This window comes from Sciurus carolinensis, chromosome 3 (genome assembly GCF_902686445.1).
Source record: "Sciurus carolinensis chromosome 3, mSciCar1.2, whole genome shotgun sequence".
NCBI lineage: Eukaryota > Metazoa > Chordata > Mammalia > Rodentia > Sciuridae > Sciurus > Sciurus carolinensis.
Genome location: NC_062215.1, coordinates 45,924,347 through 45,944,724, shown reverse-complemented (window position 1 = coordinate 45,944,724; position 20,378 = coordinate 45,924,347). Strand labels below are relative to the sequence as shown.

Here is a 20,378-nt window from a genome sequence, read left to right as displayed (position 1 = left end):
TCCCTGGGATGTTGACTGCTGTGTTTGCTTTTGGTTCATTTCCTGGAAAGGAATTGTTTACACCAAGATGTCAATATGGGAGGACAATGAGAGGAGGAGAGTGTGTATTTGTATGTATAGTGGAGTAATTTCAAGTTTGCCTGCAACTTTGGAAGAATTTGCAGGTCAGCATTTGACACTGTGAGGCAGCTCAGGCTGGTAGGAGTGTCCTGTGAGCGTTCCTGGTCTCTTGGACACATCCCCCTGCTTCTCCCTGGGAGCAATATGCTGCAGTGCTCCCTGTTCTTTGTGGAGCTCTGAGTTCCAACTCTGCGTGACCTTCTTGACTGCATGCAGGCCTCAATGCAAAGGTCTCAGAGAAGGCCACCTTGGTCACTTAGCAAAGTGACCACCTCTTGAGTCATTCCCCCCAACTCTGTCTCATCAACTTCTTTATATCCCTTGCAGCTCTTATCAGGAACCAAAAAGATCATATTTGCCTATTTATACAAATAAACAAGTATCTACCTCTCTCCGTGAGAATGTTTCTTGAGTTCAAGGGCTCTGTCATCACTTATTTGTCTCCATTACTTTGAACAGATGGTGTTACATCATATACTTTCTGTAAATTCAGTACTTGTGGATTGACTGACTCATGTACAGACTGAAGACTGAGGAACAGTTAGTCAACTTAATTCTATGATTTGAGGATCTGGGGTACAAGAAGAGTGAACCATCATTAATGTTTTCAAGAAACATATAGTAGCCAGGTGCAGTGGCACAGGTTTATAATCCCAGTGACCTGGAAAGCTGAAGCAGAAGGATCACAAGTTCAAGGCCAACCTGGACAGCTTAGTGAGACCCTCGGCAACTTGGCAAGACCCTGTCTCAAAACAAAAAATAAAAGGTATTGGGGATGTCACTCAGTGCTAAAGTGTCCATGCGTTCAACCCTTAGTACTAAGAGGGAGAGGGAGAGAGAGAGAGGGAGAGGGAGAGAATATTCTGTTATGGGTGAGAGAGTTCTCCATGTTTCTACTTGGTGAGGCTAAGATGCCCAGCTGTTTGGTCAAACACCAGTATAGATGCAGCTCTGAAGATATTATTTAGATGTGATTCACATCTATACCAGTGGACTTTGAGTAAAGCAGACTGCTCTCCACAATGTGGGGGAGCCTCATCCAGTCAGATTACGCCTTGAAAGCAATGGATTGAGGTTTCCTGAAGAGAAAGGAGGGATTCTCCTGTTGACTGCAACATAAAATCCTGCCTGAGTTTTCAGCTTCCATTCTGAAATTCAAACACAAGACTAACACCAACTCAGGTGAATTTCCAGTCTGTTGGACTTTGCTGGCGCTCTCTTTCCTCTCCTCTTCTCTTCTCTCTCTCTCTCTCTCTCTCTCTCTCTCTCTCTCTCAATTTGGTTGCTCTAGAGAACTCTGTCACACAGGGGTAAGGTCATAGTCATAATAATAACTACCATATTTCAGTGTTTTATACTATGTGATTTTATTTAAACATTACTAAAACCCTAAAAAATAGGCATTATTGATTATTATTCCTACTTACTTTACAATGTGAAAAGCAAGGTCCAAAGAGGTCATGCAATTTAGCCAATATCACATAGTTGGCCAATTATGGAGCCTGTACCCCAAACTGAGTCTGTCTGATGCTGGAACATCACACAAAAAATTTTTAGCATCACTAAAATTGGAATCTGAATCAGAGATGGCTCTTGTCTGAGGGGGTGGGGTATATTACAGGGAGGTATGAACAGAAATATTTGTTATTTATAGGGTAGAGATTGATAAGACAAAATGTAAATCTTATGGAATTTCAGAGGTGAGAAAGACTAATTCTGGCTCCTATGGGTCATGCAAAGCTTAACAGATAATAAGTTCAATCTGGGCTTTGTAAGAGGGAATGGGAGTTGAACACATGGCAGTAGGAGAACAGTCGTCCTACAGCAGCATTGTCAAGTAGAAATATATGAGCTACTCGTAAGAGTCACACGTGGAATTTTAAAATTTCCAATAGCAAAATTAAGCGACTTTATGAATTAAGGAAATGCTTTGAAAGGAAAGAGGTAAAATTAATAATGTGCTTTACTCTGCCCAATACAACTGAAACATTACCATTTTCACATGTAATCCATATAAAATTATTAATGTGGTAATTTTCACATTCTTTTCATACTATATCTTCAAAATCTTATATGACATTGCAATTCAGCATGCAATCAAGATAAAAATTAGAAATGAGATATTTTGCATTCTTTTTTTTTTCCTAATAAGTCTTTGAGATCAGGTATGTATTTTTTCCTTTAACAGCACATCTCAGTTCAGGCTAGTCACATTTCAAGTGCTAGTCACATTAGCTCCATGTAATGTGTGGCTATGGTTGGACAGAACTCTGGAAGGAAAGTGAAGCAGGGTTTGGAAACATAGAGGCAGGAAGTACTGAGTATGCCTGGGGAACTGAGAGGGATGGTGGGCTGGAGTGGACTGTGTCTTAAAGGAAAGCCATGAGCAACATGGTGGGAAGGTGGGTAGGGCTGGGTTATGCAGAGCAAGTGTTTAGATTGTAGTAACCGGTCAAGAGGAGCCTCCATGGGTTATCTGGGGAGGGAAGAAAATGCTGTCTAAGAAGTTTCTGTCTAAAGGGTGAGGGGGTCATGGGATGGCCAACAGGGAGGAAGAACAGCTAGAAAGCAATGGTGGTAATTCCAAGTCGGGGGTAATGAATTTGACTTCGGCTGAGATGTCAGGAATGGAGAGGGTGGAACATCTTCCTGGATGTGGGTTGGCAAGCACTGGTAACGGAGAAACCTGGGAGATGTTAAGAGGGAACTCTAAGCTTTCCATCCCAGGTGTCTGGGCCACAGTGTGAAACAGAAAGTTTAGAGCACTTCTACCAACACATTACAAGAGATTTCATCTTCTTTCACTTTGGGGATTCAGAATCAATTTCCCAGAACCTCTTCCCTCCTCATTTGGAAAAAATGCCTTGTTTCTTGGCCTGGCTCCAACAGAAAGAAGGATGGGCATACGGTCAAACTCCTAAGAACATCTCTGTGATGTTCAGAGTTCTATCTATTCTTCATCCTGTCTGAGCTACATGACCCTGAGCATCCCTTTGAATGTCTCTGGGTTTTGGAATTCCTGGAAGCACAGCTCCCCCACCCCACTGGCATGGTTAGATAGCAACTGGACCCTGCTGTCTGATATGTCTAATGAACTGTTATTATATGGTCAGTGTGTCTCTAACTGCTCTAATGAGCTGGAAGCCTGGAGGAGGAATGGCAAGGATTTACGGCTTTTTCTTGGGAAACCCATGTCATGTCAAGGGAGGGATTAACGGGACCAGGCATGACTCTCAGCTCAGTGGCTGCTGATAATAAGCATCATGGACCACGAGAGCCTCTGTTGATTAGCACTGTGTGCTTATCACGGGGCCTTCCTCACCATTGTTTATTTTAGATTGTGGCCATCCAGGGAGCCTGCTTGGTGTGTGTCAGACATACTTAATAGGAAGATAACTTAGGAATTAGAATGTGCACAATGGTTATGGGGAGGGGCTGTGGGCGAGCAGGAGTGGAATCATTCCCACATTCACTTGCTGCAAACTTTGTTATCTAGGGAAAAGCTTCTAGAGACTTCTCAGAGATACCTCAACTTTTGGAACTCCCTTTCCTTAATCCTCCTGTTCAGAGTTCCCCTCTCCAGGTCTCAGTATTGCCCCTTCAGTGATTCTTCTTAAACTTCCAGTTTTGATCCTTTTCTTCCCTGAGGTTCTTTTTATTTCCCTCCCTTTATTCTCTCAGCTCTTGTTCAGTTTATTTCCTATTTGGAATTTTTGTTTGCTGTTCACATCTGTCTGCTGAATCTCTTCACATGGAATCTCCACTACTTTTATTGGCCTCACATTGACCTTTGCATTTTTTCTTACATTTTTCTACTGCCTCAGTTCTTGTAAACTTTATAATATCTCCCCACTCCCATTTTTCTTCTCCATTGTCCTTTGTTTATAAAAAGAAGGAGGCTGGAGTTGTGGCTCAGTGGTAGAGCACTTGCCTAGCATGTGTGAAGCACTGGGTTTGATTCTCAGCACTATATATAAATAAATAAGATGAAGGTTCATTGACAACTAAAAAAATTAATAAAAAAAATAAAGAAAGGAAGAAAAAAGCAACACAGAAGGATTTTATACTGGATTATTATCCAAAACAAAAAACAAACAAAAACTGTCTTTTTCCAAAGGTGAAGACCTTTAATAGCATCAAAACTATAAGGCTACAGGGTTAGTACAGTCACTGGAAAACATGACACACTGAACCACTATTTTTGTATTTGTCTTTTTTTTTTTTTTTTTAAATAGTCAGAAGTGAATCTAGTCCAAAGGCCATAAGCCTCAAAATTAAGAATGCAAGAAAAGAAGGCATTTTATTTGGATTATCTTGTTGACATTAGCCCTGTCATAATGCCAAAAAGTTTTAATCATTCTCTAGGGGACTGTTTATCAAAACCACAAAAATTGTCTGCACAAGCGCACAGAAAACTCCACCCTTGATCGGCTCATATCAAACCATCTGAGAATTAGTCTCCGAAGTTCCTTCTCTCAAAATCATCCCCAAACACAAGGGGAAAAACTCTAATAGCCGGGCTTCCTTCTTAATAATCCAATTTGGATCAATTGACCATATCATCATTCAAAACCTTCTTTAACCTATTAATACTTGACTCATACAGGCTCCTAAGATAATGAGTTCCATATGGCACGAGGTGATTGAGTCCACCTTGATATTTTTAGAGGAATTCAGATGTATGCTACTCTAGCTGGGCAGGTGTCTTTCAGTCTTAAGTGCCCTCCAGGGGTAATTGCTTAGGTGCCCTTTGTACAGCATTCTTCCTCCAATATCCCTCGTCACCAGCAGAGCTGTCCCAGACAGGCAGGAAGGAGCATTTGTCTCTCAGGCCGCTGTGAAATGAGCAGAATCCCAGAGCTGAGTTTTCATGGTTGCTTCCACAGTGCTCGGCACTGGGACTACATCCACCTGTTTTTAAAGGGAGCAACCCAAAACAGCACTGGGATGTGCACTGAGGTTTCTTGTCACCAGTGTCTGCTCTGCTCTTTGCTGGCCACAGAGCATTAAGCAAATCATCTGAACCTTCCCAGCCTCCAGTTTCTCATTGGTAAAATGGATATGTAGAGCCCACCCAAATTACTTCTCAGAATATTTTGGAGGAGTGAACCGGATGGGAGGTGTTTTGAAAATGGAAATGAACTACATACCAGCATTGTCATCATCATCCCATGATGGAGGTGGCAGGATCCTCCTCCGCAGGAGGGAGTGTGAAGTGTCGAAAGGTTGTGGTACATTTTCGTGCCTGGTTGGGCACTGGTCCCTGGGCATTTGGCCTCTCTTGCATCTCTCTTCCTAGCCAGGGAAGGCTCCTCAATGGCCTCTCCAACTTGGGAAAGTTCTTTTTCTAAGTGTGGGCTGGAGTAGTCTAGTAGGCTCTGTTTCACTGCAGAGTGGAGATGTTCCCCCTCCTGCGCTGGACACATTTGAGCAATAAAGGTTGGACTGAAACTGTGAAGGCAGATCCTTCGGGTTAAGAGGGACTTAACTTGAAAGAAGGGTGGGACTCATTTCCAGGGAAGATTTTTCAGAGGAGTTTAGAAATAAGGGCTGAGAGGAACATCTGGTGAAACAGATGGGAATTACTGCATCTAAGAAAAAACTGGGAACCTATACCATTCCTGGTTCCGATGGCTGTTGAATTCTTGATATATGTTTCTCCTTTTAATGAAATGCCATTTTTTTAGTTATGTCTTTTTTTTTTGATATTTCATATACTTCATGCACATTAGCTCTTAGTCCTGCCAACAACCTTGCAAGGTTAGTATTAACATGTCTCCCATTTTATAGAGGAGGAAACTGAGGTTCAGAGAGATGAACTGGGATTCTAACAGGTTTTTGCCTACCTCCACTCTCTGTAGTTAACCAAAGGGAAGGGGAAAATCAGCCATGAGACTTCAAGATTTTGGTAATGATATTAACACATGCTCCTAACCTTACTCATGATTTTTAAATTACAAGAGAAATGACCTGGAAATATAACAAATTGAAAAAAAGTCATACTCATGCTGGAAACTAGAAAACATACACAGATTCAGTGAAGCTCACCATTTCTAGCAACTTCCCCCACTGAACGCTACCTTCCCCGGTACCTGGTGCCTTCTGAACCTTTCTCTGATTTGGTTGGGTCAATTGCCTTTTTTTTTCCCAAGTCAACAACCTCCTCTGAAGCAACAGAATAAAGTTTTCATTGCCCTCTTAGGTCAGTTACCCTCCCTCTGGTTTCTATTTTCTGTCTTCTAAGACGTACAGATTGTTTTTTCTCATGTTGGCTTCCTTTCCAGCTTACTTTGTTCTTCTGGGGTTGTACCTTTGTTTTAAAAAAATTCTTTGCTTGAGTTAAACGGGGTTTCCAGAGGGAGTGGGGATACACATATGAGTTCAATCTGCACGTCGAACAGCAGCCACTGTAGACCTATGAGGAAAACCGTGGGACCATGGAAGCCAGGAAAGTGTTAGGGAGGCTGACCTGCAGGTGGCTGCTTCGAGGTGTTAGTGAGGGAGGTGACTACAGGCAGGAGGCCGGCCAGGAAGTGTCTGCAGAATTTTGATGAGAGACGATAAGTGAAATGTGTATGAGTTTGGTTAGGTGTACATTGTTTCTGCAAGAAAACAAAACAGATGCATCTGATTTGAAAAGGAAACCAGTGTCCCACTTGGTAGGTGGATTCTACATTTGGTTCTCCTCTCTCTTCTTACATCTTTCAGTATGCATTATGTTGGCATATTTTGCCCATCATTTCTTCCTTTCTATACCTTTTATTTTGCTGGAGACCTAAGGTTAGTGTTTGCTTTTATTCAACTGTGATCTAGACCTGATTTTTTAAACTTTCATGTGCATAGAAATCACTTATGATCCTGACTTAGAGGTCTCAGTTGGGAACCTGAGAGTCTTCATTTTTAACAGACTTCTAGGGAATACAGATGCTACTGATCCACTGGGTTCTAGAATAATGTTTGAGGTATTGGAAAGGCCATCCTGAGGCACCTTCCAGCCCTAACTCTTTTCCCTCTTTTCCTTTCACTCTTCTGCTCTTTTGCAGGCTTCTACTGACTCAGGTTCAGCATCAGTTCTTGCAATGCATCATGCTAAGTGCTGGTCTACAGGAGAAGGGCTCCTTAAAGCCTTATCTTAGTAGCATGTTGCCCTCGGCATTTACTGTTCCTGGTACCCTGGGTGCCCTAGGACCATGCGCAGCTTGTGGTAGAGTCTGCAGCACTTCGGCATCTTTCTCCCCTTCCTCATTACTTTCTCACTTTTCTAGTTAGTCCTGCTCCAGCCCCATTCCCAGCACAGAGTCAACTGGGCAGATGGGTGGAAAGAGAGGGCTGGCCTTTAACTCCCCATGTTACTGCAGCTTAAGTTCCAACATCCACAACTTAGGTGGATTTTCTCTAGGTTTCTTTTGAGTCAGTAAACTAACAGCATTTAACCAGAGAATAGAGAAAACAAAAGAAGGACTGCCTTTGTTTTATTTACATAAGGAGACAGAGAATCAAGCCAAAGTGACCTAATGTGAATTTGCAGAATTAGCATTTGCTGTTTTCATTTGCCAAATGTAATTCCGCTTCTGCTTATTCAGTGGGGATTTCATTTGTCTGATGTGGTTTTCTAAGAAACAGGAGAAGTGGTTGAAGGAGGAAAAGGAAAAATGAACTCCATCTTCATATCTTTTAAAAAATTTGTTATGAAGGTGAGTAGTGTTTTTTATTTTTTTTAAGTACTTTTTTAAATTTTTTTTCTCCAGAGCCTGAGATGACTTGTGATTATTTGGACATTATCTAGCCTGGATCAGTTTCCAGTAGATTCTGTATGGTGTAGTCAGCCAGTCTATATCTAGCCTCCCGTTCCTGGGTGGACAGATGCCTGCAGCATCCTGGATCCTTGCTTTGGTGTTATCAATGGTGTCACTACATGCAACTTTGAGGATGATGTCTTATTACCATGAGTGAATCACAGTAATGAGGTCTCAGTTTGGCTTTATATCATGCCCAACCTCCTGCCAAAACTCAAATAGGATATATAATCTCATCAACAAAACAGCATGCGCATATTTTGAAGAGTTCACCATTGGGGAATACATGTGAATCTCCAGATTATGTGACTCTTTCTAATTACTTATTCCACAGAGGTTAGGGTAAAGAGATGCAGAGTGAGGAAGCGGATGTCTGATAATTGGCTTGCAGGTTTGCTTACTGTTATTTGGTACCATATTAACATCCCTTTATGTTTCTTGAGCATTTGCCTCACTGTGTTTTCTCAGCAGGGTAGATAGAAAGGCTGATGGGATCTTGCAGAGCCTGGCTGGACTTGGGAGGTGGAAGCAGTTATAAATGGGGACATTTGCTTGGCTCACTGGCTAATGAGTGAAGGATGGCCAAGAGTAATAAGGGTGCAGTGGAATTTCCTTAATGATTGGCACAGTTCATTAAGAGAAGAAACAAAGCGGTAGAGATACTTTTGGGGAGAGGCTGGGGATGGGAAGGCTAGATCATGTAAATGGGGCTGTGGCTGCAAGGAATGTAGCTTTCACACAATTAGGTGTTTGAAGGAAGACAGAACCAGGACACAGTTGAATAATTTTGGCTAATTGAGATTTGCATGGGTCAAAGACCAGAGGTCTTGCTGCTGTTAAAACAGGATGACATCTGTTATGGGATCCCTGGATGAACAGTGGCCTCTGTGTGCCCCAGGATAATGGAAAGTGGTGCCTTCCTGCCAAAGAACAGTTTTCATGGGTGGTGCCCTTCCACCTTAATCCCAACTGCTGGTCCTCAGTGTTGGATCAGATGGCCTCAAATTTGTTTAGGTGGATTCGCATCCAGTCTGTCTCCCTTGCCTACCTTTTCTAGGAGTGAGGACTAATGATGCATCTATAGCCCTTCTATAAGGGATGCTGCTTCCGCAAGATGTGCCTCTGAGACCCAGAAAGGCTGCAGTGGCAACATTCACCATTCCAGACTTTGGGTATGAGAAAGGTTGACCACTTAAAATGCTTTGGTTCAGAGAGTATGAATTTATGCTTACGAATGGTATACAATAGACATTCTTTTTCTCTTTTTCTCTTTAAACAACCTCTGTCTGTAAGACTACCATCATGCTCTAGAGATGTGAAATTCGTGCCTAGTCATTAGAAATGCTCTCTCCGCCAGAGAGGGGAGAAAGGCCACAGATGGTCAAGTACCGTGAGACTGTAGCCAGTTCATACAGTACATGCCTGTGTATTGAAAAGGGTGGTCTTTCCACTTCGTAGCTGCCCACCTGTGTCATGGTACTGATGAGTGCAGGCTGGATTTAGTTACTGAGTTCCCCTGTGGCCAGGCTGTCACTCTCTGTACAGGGCGCAGTTTGCACAGCTATGCACTATAGCTCTGGGTACTAGATCTGAAGAGGCATAGACTGTAGGCAGACCCCTGATACAGACCTCTGTACCCCCCAGGTGTTCCTTCTTCACTCTGGCTGCTCCCCCACTAGACCCAGGTCCAGGACCCTGGAGGAGTCTCTGGGGGAGAATTCAAATACCTGTTTCTCCTGTCTTGCTATAATCAAAGACATTTTCCTTCCCGGTTACTCAGGAGCTGAGGCAGGAGGATCACAAGTTCAAATTGCTAGACAATTTAGCAAGCCCTATCTCAAAATAATTTTAAAAAGTTAAAAAAGACTTAGGATGTAGCTCAGTGGTAGAGCACTTGCCTAACATGCACGAGGTCCTGGGTTCAATCCCCAGTAACATCTCACATCACATCACACACACACACACACACATACACATACCCACAAACACCTGGTTCTTCCCTTTCTGGATACTTAACATAATCTCATCAGCAAGTTTAGCCTTATAAAATACAATAAGAACTGCAGTTCTAGATTTTCTACCTTCCCCAAATGCCCAAGGCAAGGAAAGAAACTCTTCACTACCAACTAGAACTGGAAAGGCAGAAATAAAGAGAAAGCAAATGACGGTTATGTAATTGTCTGAAGAATGATTTGAGGCTCTTTCAAATAAATGGACAAGAACTGGGTCCCCATTGGGTCATGTGGACAGAGACGGGAAGGTGGATCTGCCATTGAGTGACTGTGTGACCTTGGGTAGAGTCCCCTGTGAAAGGCAGGAGGGGTCAGAACTGAATGATTTCTTAGTGCATTTCACCATTGCTATCTGTAAAAATGTAGTATGCTAAAGAAAAAGATCGGGAGAGGCAGAAGAATAAGAAACATTTTCTCTACCTTTTTCTTTTTTCCTTCCTCTTTATTCTTCTATCACTTCAGTTCATTTTGTCTATTTTCTCTTACTTTTTAGTCCTCATTCTCTCCTTCTTCCTTTTGGCTTTGTTCTTGCTTCTTTCATTTCTTTTTCTTCTACATCCCCATTTTATTTATTATTTATATTTACTGAATGAAGTTTTGTGAGCTTTGACCTTAAATTGAGCCACATCGACTATTTTCTCTATCTATCTAAACACAGGAAGAATGTTGAAATCAAAATTTGAAATTGGGGCTGGGGATATAGTCATTTGGTAGAGTGCTTGCCTTATAAGCACAAGACCCTAGGTTCAAACCCCAGCACCACACACACACGCACAAAATTGAAATTTTTTAAAATGGGTATATAATTCTCAAATTTGGTTTCTCAGAGGACTTCATGAGCAAAAACATTCCTCCTCTTTGCACTAAAACTAGCCAATCTGAGAAAGTAACATTGTGGCATTGTTAACCTTTGGAAATGAGTGTTAAGCAGGAGATGTTCGGTTGATGGCAGACAAAGATACTCTGTGGAAGATATCTCATTGCCTTCATGCTGAGGTGAGATGCAATAAAATGAATATGTGATGAAAATAATACTGGGTTGAAATGTCACAGTGATTACACATGTGTTCACAGGGAGATTAGAGTCAGCTTATGGTCATTATAACATTAGGCTGCTCTGGAAAAGTAACTCTCAGAATTTCAGGTCCAGCAGGTTAGTTCTCTGTAGGTCAAAGCAAATGCTCAGAATGGTACGAGCTTCCTTGACTTGCAGGGACTGTGACTTTGACAGTCAGTGAAAAATGCACATCTGGAATGAAACCAGACTTCGCCCTTTTCAAACTTCTGCTCCTTGGTATTTAATTATTATGACTTGGATGTAACTCAGGCTAAAGGCTTTAGTTTTGGCAAAGATCAGAATTGCTCTGGATGCATAAATCAGGAGTGCTGTTTAGTTTTTAAATTACAGCATGTGACTAAATTTATTTTTCAAATCTTGAATGAATATATCTGACACTTAGAAAAACACATTTAAATATTTTAAGCAATGAATGCTTAAAGATAAATATTGCAGACTGCTTTTCTACAAGTTGCTAGGGTAGTCCTGTGATATTTTGGCAAATAGTGCTATTATTTGCCTTGGGTCCAACTTGGAATTGTAGATTACAGGAATTAGAGGGGATCTCAGCCATCTTTAGATTCTCCTTAGGGCAGAGGAGGAGCTTGGGGTCCACAGGGTTGAATTCGTGTGCTCAAATCACTCACTGAGGATTTTCAAAAGTGGTCCTAGAAATTCCAGAGTTCTCTTACACCATCTCCTGACCTTTCCACACCAGCTTTTCATGAATATGGGATTTGTACAGTTGCTGGTTACTTAAATCATTTTAGATGGTGTGTTAGGGTATTAAATAATGCAACCACATAAGGAGACATGCCTTTCAATACTCATTCTCTCCTCTTGTTTACCTAAAGGAGAACAAACCTATGTTTGAGATTGGTCTTCCACCCTGATACTTGCCAATTTCTCTCCTTTAACCAAAAGATAATAGATCTTAGGCTCTGAGCCTTTACCCAGGGACTCATGTTCAAGTAGAATTTAATAACATTAGTTTGTTTTTATTTGCTGTTTATAGGAAGTATATTAGTCTTTTCTGAATATATAACAAAACATCCCAAAAGTAACAAAAAGTAGTGACCAATAGAAACAGTATATGTTTTTTGTATGACAGTTTCTGTGGGCCAGGAATTTAAGAGTGTTTTAGACGGACATTTCTGACCTAGGTCTCATGAGTTTGCACTGATCTGACAGCTTGGCTGGAGCTGAATGATCTACTTCCAAAATGGTGCACTCACATGGCTGTTGACAGGAGGCCTCAGTTTCTCCACATGTGAACCTTTTCACAGACAGCTTGAACATCCTGGGACACACCAGCTGGTTTTTCTAGAAGGAGCAATCTAAGAGAGGGAAAGGTAGAGGTGACAATTTTTCATCTTTTTTTTTTTTTTTTTTTTTTTGTGGTACTGGGGATCAAACTCATGACCTTGTGCTTGCAAGGCAAGCACTGTCCCAACTGAGCTATCTCCCTACCCCTGAGGTGACAATTTTTGATGACTGAATCTTAGAGGTCATGATCTGCTTTTTCTATAATATCCTCATGGTTACATATGTCATCCCTCTTTGGTGAGAGATAACCCAGAAGTGTGACTACCACAGGTCAAGAATTTGCTAGAGGCGGGAGTGACTATTTTGGAGGCCAGCCACCACAGAACATGTTTAGTTTTCTCTTGAAGAAAATGCCATGAATTTACCTTTTAGGTACTTGTATTTAAGCATTAAAACTTCATCTGATTGTAACAAAAGTACTAAAATTTTAATACAGGAAACCCCAAGGTATCACAAAGATTGTGAAGGTGACATGCATATGACCTTCATTACAAAACACCTTATCCCTCAGTGACCCTCCAAACCCAGAGGTACAGAGGAAATACCTACTTTGCCAGTGTTGGTGACTAAGTGATCCATATGACTATCAAGATGGCCATTACCGAGGCAGAGAGAGGTGCACATTGTTACATGTGGAGGAGACCTATGCTAACAGCAATGATCCCTTTATGCCTCCTCTGAAGGCATGTTCTTGTTTCTGATATGTTTTGTGATTCTACCTTGTACATTGAATGTGGGACTTAGATTTATGGCCTCCAGACCACTTCATTTCTCATTCCTTGACTTTTCTTTGCTTACTGCCCCAGCCTCCCTGCTGTAGTGAGCCATCTGTCCAAAACCACATTTGACTTTACTGTAGTGAGGACAGAGCACAAAGTCTAAAAGGGACCATCAGATATTCTAGACTTGTCTGTGTTTGAATTAACTTCAATTTATGGATTTTCTGGTCTAGGCATCTTTGATCATTATTTTATTGCACTAAATTTTTTGTACTCCAGAAATTTCTCCAGGTTGAAAAATAAAAATGCCTTTCTAGATATTATGTACCCAAGTTCAGGTCAAGCAGATATGCAGGCAACCTCTAAATTTCCGTTTGCTGGTACTCATCTGCTCACTCATGCTCCTGTGCTTTATTTACTTGCCTGGTTTTCTTGGTGCTCATTGCTTATTTCCCTCATGCCTTCCAAAAGTTTCTTAGTAAGATTTTCTATAATGTCAATTACACCAGGAATTCATTTGCTCCATTTTTTTTCTTAGTACAGTTCTCAATTATTATTATTATCATTATTATTAATATTATTTTTCTATCTGAATTACAGAGCTGTCATTATGAGGCTTCTCTGTACTGCAATTATTGGAATTCCTTTGCCTTCCTTCTAAGTTAAATTTCCTTCTGCTTGGATGCTGTTTTTACTTGCTTATTTTTAGGGAAGCATGTCCTCCAGGAATTATCCAAGTTGAATTGATTACAGCAGCGTACATGGCAATGATAGGCTTCAACACACCCCTCTCTCAAGTCTACCTCATGTGGACCTGTTACCACCTAGGTATTATATCGGCTATTATATTGGACTCTCCTTCCACATCATTCTGGAATTTATCATCATTTCTTTCCTGATTCAATTTTCTACTTTTCTTTATATGTCCAAATCTTCCTTTTTCTTATATGTCCTTGTTTGGTAGAATGAATTCTTTTATGGAATGTGATGAGAAGTTAATTTTAATTTTTTGGAATGTTTCAAGTTAAAAATTCTCACATTATACCTTTTCTTGATGATTAATTTGGAATTAATTCACAATAGCTAAACTATTGAACCAACTTAGATGCCCTTTAAGAGATGAAATGATAAAGAAAATGTGGTATATATATTCGATGGAATGTTGCCAGATTATGCATCTTTGAAATTTCTTTTAAGATTAAATTCATGTAGGCTTTCTTTGTGAACAAATATATAGTGTATTTTAAGAAAAGTTTTATGTGTGCTTGAAAACACTTAAAATTCTTTGCATTTGGAACCATGTTGTATATGCTTATTAATCCACTTTGTTAATTTGCTTATTCACATTTTCACATTTTATTTATATATTATTCTCCTTGTCTCAGCTACAAACAAGAAATGTTAATTTTCTACTAAAAAAAAAAAGAATGAAATTCTGTCATTTGCTAGTAAATGGATGAAGTTGGAGAATATCATGCTAAGCAAAGTAAGTCAATCCCCCAAAACCAAAGGCCAAATGTTTTCTACGATATGCAGATGCTAATTAACAATAAGGGAGTGGGGCGCTAGGGGAGAATAGAGTTACTTTAGATTAGGTAGAGGAGAGTGAAGGGAGAAGGGATATGAGGATAGGAGGACAGTAGAATGAAACAGACATTACCTTATGTACTTATATGACTGCATGACCAATGTGATTCTACAATGTACATCATCAGAAAAATGAGAAATTACACCCATTTATGTTTGATATATCAAAGAGCATAACTACTATCATCATAACTAATTAGGACAAACAAAATTTTTCTTAAAAAAGTAAGGTGAGCCAGCATGGGGGCACATGCCTGTAATCCTGGCAGCTCAGAAGGCTGAGGCAGGAGGGTCATAAGATCAAAACCAGCCTCACCAACTTAGTGAGACCCTAAGCAACTTAGTGAGACCTTATCTCAAAAAATTAAAAATAAATAAAAGAGCTGGGGATGTATCTCAGTGGTTCAGCACTCCTGAGTTCAATCCCCAGTACTAAAAACAAAACAAGACAAACAAATAAAAAAAAAAAAAAAAAAGATGAGATAATGGTGGGGAAAGACCTGTGTTACCTACTTGGAATTAGAAGTTTGAATGTGGGCTGGGAATGTAGCTCAGTGGCACAACGCCCTAGGTTCAACCTCAGGTATCACAGAAGAAAAGAAAAGAAAAGAAAAGAAATTTGAATGCCTTCTCCCTCAAAAGATGCTATCAGAGAGGTAAAAGGCAATAAGGTTTTATGGACTAGCCTGAGAAAGTTCCTATCATTTATCACAATTTTCAAAGAAATGTACTAATTTTCAAATACAAGTATGTACTAAATGCTCTGTAAATATTAAAACTTCACTTAAAACTGCACTTTTTTGGAGCATAGCACTTTAAGGTTCTGGCACTGCCTACACTTTTATGAATGGCAAAAGGCAGAGTTAAATTAGTACCAGATTTTCTCTTGTTGCGGATGGTCTCTCCCTTGAAAGTCTTTGATCCTTCCAGGAATGACGCTGAGTTCAATATGTTTTTAGCACCAGGACTTTGGATGTGTGTGTATTTGTGTGTGTGTGTGTGTGTGTGCGTGTGTGTGTGTCTTTTTTATGTTTAAAATGAGTGGAATGGTTCTTTCCTGCTCATCTGGAATAGCAATGTACCTGCCCATCTGGAATATGATCTGAAACACCTTAGTTACACTCACTCCTATAGAACCCAAAAGGGCAGTGAATTATTGCAGGGGAAAATTAATGAAGTAAGAGTTGAGAAATGGTTTTTCATTCTAGCTTTGTCAGCAATTAGGTGGGTGCCCTTTTCACTTTCTCTGCTGGTGGTTTTTCTCATTTGTAAAGGGAGTCAATAATCCATGACCCGCTCTCTTCCCCCATTCACAGAGCGGATCAAAGGAGGCAATAGGTGAAGAGTTGAAAGGTTAGCTTAGATTCGAGACATTTTCTTGTGATGACCACATCATGCAAGTGGAGTTTATGCAGCCAAGAGGTCTAAAGAGTTATCCACTCCCCTCAACCCACTCTGTGTTAGGACAGCAGAAAGAGGCTGCTGAAGGAGGTTCAGAATCAAGGGCTGTCAGAGAATGCTCTTGAGCCCTGCTCTTACCATCCTGTTTCTGTCCTATCTGGTGGAAGGCCCCCAGCAGCAGGCCATCCTCAGAGAGACCCTAGGCTTCCTGTTTGGCCATTCTCCTGTGCCTGGTGGGGTTCATTGCTAACAGAGTGCTGCAGAGAACCCGGAGGTTCTCAAGGTCCTCAGTCACCTGCATCAGCATCACCTGGTGTCTTAGTTTGATTCTGCTGCTATAACACAATACCTAAGACTGGGTAATTTATATACAAAAAAATGTATTTCTTACATTTCTGGAGACTGGAAAGTCAGAGGTCAAGGAGCCAGCAGACTCAGTGTCTGGAGAGGGCCTATTCCTCACAGAGGATGCCTCTACATGCCATCCTGTATCAGAAGGGCAGAAGAGCTTTCTCAAGTCTCTTTAATAAGGCAATAATCCACTCATAAACATGGAATCGTCATGACATAATCACCTTCCAAACTGTCCCCCTCCACCACCATTCTTTCTACTGTCACCTTGGCAAATCAAGATTCAGTGTATGAATTCTTGGGTGGACACAGAAATTCAGACCATAACACCTGATAACTTGTTGAAAAATGCATAATCTCAGACCTGACCACAATATCACTGCATCAGAAGCTCTGGGGGTGAACAGCACTCCACATTGAACACATGATCCAGGGAATTCCGCATCACACAAGTTTGAGGACCAAGGCCTTGGAAGCATTTTTCAAACTTAAATGTCCACTCAAGGGTTTTATTAAATCTCAGATTCAATTCTGAGTCTAGAGTGAAGCTTAGAAAAAATTCTGCATCTCTTGCTGCTCCCAGGTGGTGCCAATGCTTCTGGACCACAACCATGCTGTGAGGATCAAGGTCATGGAGAAAACTGATTGGGGCCAGGAGATCTGGTACTAGGACCAGGCTAGCCACTAACTGCCTGGCAATCACGCAAGTGCTGTAAATAGGATCAGATCTTTCCTCCAATTCCTCCCAGCTCTAGTACTATATAGTTCTAATTCTAATGTTCATTGCAGATGTGATACCTGGGAGGCTCAGACATCCTTTGGAAACCCTTATCAATAACAGACAACAGGGCAGGAGAGCCCAAAGAAAACATCAGGGATCCCAAAGAAGTGGCTCCCTAGTCATGTCTGTGAGATGGCAGGGAGGGGCCTATCCACCAAGGGGGTGACTGAGAGGCCAGTATTTGGATAGGTTCCAAAACCTGTCACAACATCTGTAGCTACTTTCCCCATTGTTTTTATGGACAAATTTGGAAATGTCTTGTTGATATGTCCCTTTTGCACCCCACAACTGTGAAATTCTATATGACAGAATAGATCCTTTCAGTGGCACCTTGGAATTATGGGCAGAGTCTTTGAGAGGAGAATCTGACCACAGTCTTGGAAATGGTTCACATCCAAGATGGCAACTCCTATTCCCATCCCTTGAAGCCCACTTTGCATGCCCCTCTCCTGTTTAATTGGACAGCTCCTGACACCTGGCAGCTTTGGGGAATTCCTCTTTCCTCTTGCATGGATTGACTTTATTTCCAGACCTTTTCAAAACTCTGGTGGTAACACGTCAAACTCCCAGGTGCGCACGCTAGTTGGGCTGTTGTTATAAACATCCCAAACCCACAAAGCTAAACCCTGCATTTTTAGTTTAAATTCTTGTTGTTGTTGTTGTTGTTTTCCTGAGGAATTATGGCTACTGTGAGGTCTTCCTGACTTCCTGGGAAGCAGTTTCTATGAAGCACAGATGTCAGGGCTGCAGTCTGACACACAGCTGCTGTCACAATAACACAAGGCATTAGCAGGGAACTTTAGGAGGGTTCCACCCTCCCTTAGTGTCAATATTTGTTTAGAGGAGAAGACAGGGAGGGAGAGGCAAATGGCAGTCTGGAGAAATTTTGTCTGAAAAAGAAATGGGAATGAACACATTCCAGCCTGAGGGACTATGAAATCACTCAGTCATGGTGTGAGACCAAACTTGGCCTGCTGGTCCCACAACAGTGATCGCAAATACATTACAGAACCAGAATTAAGATTCTGCCCATATTTTCTTGTTTGCTTTCACTATGGTTTTTATTAGATGAGCCTATATTTCTTTGTGTGTGTGTGTGTGTGTGTGTGTGCGTGTGTGTGTGTGTGTGTGTGACTCCTTGTGCTTTATTTATTGTAGAATAATGCATTTCTGCACAGTAGTCTTCATCTTGTCCCTGAGCCCCTTGTCTCTAGTCAAGTTTATAGGACATTGTAAGTACTCTTTATCTTTTCAGTTAATAAATGGAAGGGGGAGATGAATTTTTCAAATCCTTTTTTCTCCCAACTAAGGAAAACCCCTACCTATGTCTTCTGTCTGTTTTCTTTTCCCTTCATTTCCACATGAAGATTGTCTTCATTTCTCTGAAAAGTATGTCTAGGAGGCCTTTCCATGGCAAAATATACGAGTCTTTGTATTCTTTTTAAATTTTGCATATGCAATTTTTCAATTTTGAACCATAGCTCAGTTCATCTGTCTCTCATTAATGAACAGATACTTAGATGGTTTCCCATTTTGCTGTGACAGCAGCTTGCAGTGCAGACTCACTGGGTGCAGGCCTTCTAGGACATCATGCAGATCCCCTGAGGGAGGGGGCAGTTGCTACTGGCATTCAATAGACCCCTTCACTGACTGTGGCTGAGGCCAGAGCAGAAGGAAAGAAGCTAGATGCAGCCAGAGCTGCTGGGCACTAGCTGCTTCTAGGGTCCTGGACACTCAGATGCCACTCCTGAATCTAGCTCCCCAGTACAATGATGTTGCTCTTGTCCAGGCAGGGCCCAGTCACCAGGTAGTAGCCACCCAAGTGCCTGCAGACAAACTTGAATCCCAGCAGGAAGTGAAAACACAGTTGGACTTGAGAATAAAGAACCACAGAGGTCTCCAGAAGGCTTGCTCCACATGCAGACTGGAGTCTTCACCCCCATTCAATCCCCGGAGGTCAGCTTGTCCAGAAGCATATTCAATTCCAAGGAGAAGTGGTCCATCTCTTTCAGGGTCCCCAGATGGCCCTTTTGGTCTAAGTAGTTGAAAGCAAATACCCCAGACTGAGCTGAGTCTGAGCAGGGCTGTGTCCAGGCTGCCTCCCGGCTGGGACTTCTTTGGATTCTCTTTGGTGTTAGAGTTCTCAGGTTCTGAAACCAGACGTGGATTCCTGGCTCAGGAAGCTGGGCAGCTTGTCCAGTTCTTTTCTGATACTAATTCCTAAATACTGGTTTCTTTCAAAGGCTTCAATAAGAAATTTGTATTGATCTTTGTTGAACTTGGTGCTCCTGTGCCTCTGGAGTTGCCCCCGTGTCTGAAGTCATGGCCCAAACCTCGAGTTCTCCATTGATCAAAAGTCTTGATAGGAACCAAGTCTTTATTTCTTGAAGAAAAATTAGAAAAATAATTCACAAAACCTTCTGTCTGTAGATAACTATTATTAACATTTTAGTAAATGGTCTTCTAGACCTTTTCCTTTCCATAAATATTTACGTACATATGAATTTTTAGCATAAATGGGATTATAATGTAACTTAATTAAAATTTTTTTTACAAAATGATTAATTACTATATTACATGTATCTTATTATGTCACTGAGTAAACTTCAGCATCATTATTTCTAATGACTGCATTAGAATCATGGAAATACCAGTTTTTATTATCAATCTTCTGTATTTTAACATTTTGACTATTTGCAATTTTCTAGTGGTGTCTCAGCTGTGTTTAATGAACATCCACGATTTTTCCCTTGGCATAAATTTCTTAGTGCAGAAGCGGGGTAAAGGGTATGCACATTTTTCAAGTTGTTTGGAACATCTTGCCAAAGTGAATCCAGAAAAACTGTTAACAATTTACTCTGTCATTGACAATATATAAACACTACTGCTTATCTGTGTACTTGCCAACTTGGAATCCTTGTTCTTTTCCACTTTTAAAAAAATCGTGTCAGTTTATTAGACAAAATGGTATCATTTTATTTGAACTTCTTCAGTTACAAATGAAGTTGAACATTTTTCAATGTAATTTTTCATTGGACTGTTGCATTCTGTGAATTACTTATTCAAATCTTTTGCTCATCCTCTTTTTTTTTTTTAATAATGAAATAGACTTTTTTTTTAAAGTAGTTTTAGATTCACAGAAAAAGAGTTGAAAATGCACAGTTCCCATAATACCCCCAAATGGTCTCCCTACTCTCAACATCCTACACAACAGTGGTACATTTCTTA

General features: G+C 41.0%; 1 non-coding gene across 1 annotated transcript; it reads left to right on the top strand.

Annotated features, from left to right (window-relative positions):
- Nucleotides 1–9,787: 9,787 nt before the first annotated feature.
- On the top strand, nucleotides 9,788–9,856 carry Trnav-aac (transfer RNA valine (anticodon AAC)). Its single transcript has one exon. It is a non-coding gene; the product is annotated as a tRNA-Val (tRNA).
- The last annotated feature ends 10,522 nt before the right edge of the window (nucleotides 9,857–20,378 follow it).